Source organism: Leptonychotes weddellii, chromosome 10 (assembly GCF_054177405.1).
Source record: "Leptonychotes weddellii isolate Sample4059 chromosome 10, ASM5417740v2, whole genome shotgun sequence".
Classification (NCBI taxonomy): Eukaryota; Metazoa; Chordata; class Mammalia; order Carnivora; family Phocidae; genus Leptonychotes; species Leptonychotes weddellii.
This window is the reverse complement of record NC_138378.1, coordinates 113,853,546-113,856,645: the sequence shown is the minus strand read 5'-3', so window position 1 is coordinate 113,856,645 and position 3,100 is coordinate 113,853,546.

Here is a 3,100-nt window from a genome sequence, read left to right as displayed (position 1 = left end):
TAAGACTGTTGAATCACAGACCTGTACCTCTGAAACAAATAATACATTATATGTTAAAAAAAAAAAGAAGAAGAAGAAGAAGAAGATAGCAGGAAGGGAACAATGAATGGGGGGAAATCGGAGGGGGAGATGAACCATGAGAGACTATGGATTCTGAGAAATAAACTGAGGGTCCTAGAGGGCAGGGGGTTGGGGATGGGTTAGCCTTGTGATGGGTATTAAAGAGGGCACGTACTGAATGGAGCACTGGGTGTTATACGCAAACAATGAATCATGGAACACTACATCAAAAACTAATGACATAATGTATGGTCATTAACGTAACATCATAAAAAAAAAAAAGTGAGAAAAAAAAAAAAAAGGTACTGAGATGATTCAATATGTAGCCGGTCTGAGACTCACTGGGTCTCAGATGGAGTGTGCAAAGAGTCACTTGGAGGGTCAGTTGGTTTGGGATACTTTGAGGCTTCAGAGCTAGAAACTGATTCAGTAGGTCTGGGGACACAAAACCTGTTGATTCTAGGAAGCTGCTTCTGGTGTGAGTGGTTCATGAACAGCCTTTGAGGAACTGCTCTTAGAACAGCCTCAGCTAGGCAAGGATTTAAGGAACTTGGGCCCACCCTCATTTCCCTGCTGTTCTATGTGTTAGCCCCTCAATCTACTCATGTACTCATTCTTTGAGACCCCATGTCTTCTGTAGAAATTTCAAGATGTCCCCTCCCCATCATCCTTATTTGTCTCTGAACCCTTAGCTCCTGGTCTGCTTACCGGTAGAGAATAGCTAGCTCAGCCTAGGGTCAGGGTTACTACTGCGAGCCATAACCTTGTGGCTCAGGGAAGGAAAACTCTTTCTTAAATATCAATGCCTGTCCTGGCATCCTGTCATGTATCCTGGGACCAGGGCTTCTAGATTTCATGTCCTGGCTTATTTTATCATCATGGGAGCTGGAGTACTGGCTTCACCCCTTAGCCTGGTTTCATTACTAATAGCCTCTACTCTGCATTTCTGATTTTCACCAGTGTGTCAGCTTTGCTGCATAACAAACAATCTCCTAATCTCAGTGGCTTATAAAAATGGAGTGTTATCTCTTAACCTCATGACTTGTGGGCTGAGAGGCAGTGTGGCTCTGCAGCTGATCCGAAAGTTCAGATGGAGGAGTACAGATATTCTCTGGCAGAAGGAATAAGAGAACCACTGAGAGAGAGCATGAAAACTTTCATGGAGCTTCTGCTCCAACCTAGCCTTGTGTCACTTGTTCTTAAGCTTCATTTGTCAAATCCAATCAAGCGGCCAAGCCAGATAGTGGAAGCAATGTTCCCACAGTAAAACCCCACAAGTTACATGGAGAAGGGCAGGAATGTACAACCCTTTTATAGGTAAGGGGGAAGCGATGAGCCACACTGGCTTCTGAGATCCCAGTCACTATAAAATCCCTACCTAGGAAACGAGCCTTGTCCTTTGTGGTACTGTCCATGATGACAATTACTTTATATGCCTATACCTTCCAAATTCTGCCTTTTGGACTATACTTATGTAGGTGCAGCTCAATCTGTCTTATCAGCTTCTTTGTAGGAACATTTTTCTCTAGTTTCTATTTACTTTCACTGTGTCTCCTCAATATAATCATGTCATGTTCAGCCATGCCCTAGAACAGGGCTTGCCTGTTTCCAAAATGGACTAGCATTTTGATCCATGGAAACCAAGCCAGGGTATCCTCCATTCTGGTTCCCCATTCTGCCCCCAAAGCTTGGCTTAGTCACTGGCCACACCCTGGACTCGTTGCCCCCTGTGGGTTGGGGTCTCTGCCGTTTGGCAACTGCTGGGTACTGGGTGGTGGAATCTCAGTCTAGAATCTCAATGAGTAGCTGTGCCTCCAGCCAGCATCCTTAGTTAGGAAGGCCAGGCTCTCTGGGAGCAGGAAGGGACATGCCTGGATCTGAATGTCCCTGCGACAGAGGTGCAAAGTGAGGGAACACCCTCCCACCCCATCAAACACAGTTGGACACCCTCCCTGCTCCAGTCATGCTTCCTCTTAAAATTGTCTGTTGGCCACTGGGCCCAGATGGCCTTGGACCACACCAGGCAAATGGGGCCAAGGGTAGAAGTTTTCTCTCGTCTTTCTTGTCATATCAGTAACCACATAACACCCTCAGTTTGGCCTCTTGGCCCGCAAGGTCTAAACTATTTACCATTTGTTTCTAGAGAAAAAGTTTGCCAACCACCGCCCTAAAATAGAGCATTCCCTTTAAAAAGTGAGCTTCACAACTATTTCTGAAAATGATCCCAAAGACACATTGTGTTTCAATACTCTACCTGGCACAATTGTTATAAAACAAGTATGAAAGTGATTCCATCCAGCGCTGCTGATTTCTCTTTCATTTTCAACATGCCCCAGGAGACAGGTGAGGGCCCACAGAGTCTGTTTCTTTGTTTTTCTAAGTCCTGGTTGAGACACAGGCTAAAAATGAGGAGGTGAGGAAACAAGGGAGGCTTTGTGGTTATTAGCATTTGCCAAAAGCAGCTTTTTTTTTTCTAGGTTTGTAAGGACTGATAGTGTAGTTGCTCCTGAAAGTAAATAATCGCACCAACCTGGCCAAGGTGCTCTCAATTTCCACCTGGCTGATTCCTTCACCATCAGTAGCATAGATTCATCTTGTGCCCTGGTTAGAACACGTAATCAGATTCTTCCTGCTTCCTTCCTTTGTGAAGAAGGAAATGGCTTTACAAGGCATCAAGAAGACTGGACCTAGTTGAGCTCATAAATTTCCTTCAATAAGGGTGGGTGGACAGTATTGCATGGTGGTTACAAAAGTAGATTCTGCTACTGCCATTTAATTGTTATGTGACTCTGTGTGATTTACTTAACCTCTTTGTGCCTTGGTTTCCTTGTCTAGCGGTTGGGTATAATGATAGTTCCAATCTTATAGTCCTCAAAAAATGGTAGCCCTCCCACTACGCTGTGCTTGGACCATGAACCTGTCAGATGAATAAGGCACGCACATAGTTCAACAGGATAGAGAAGATGTTTACAAAAATAACTATACAATAAGGTAGGAATTGAGACATAAGGAAGTGTAGATTATATGTCATAATCATTAA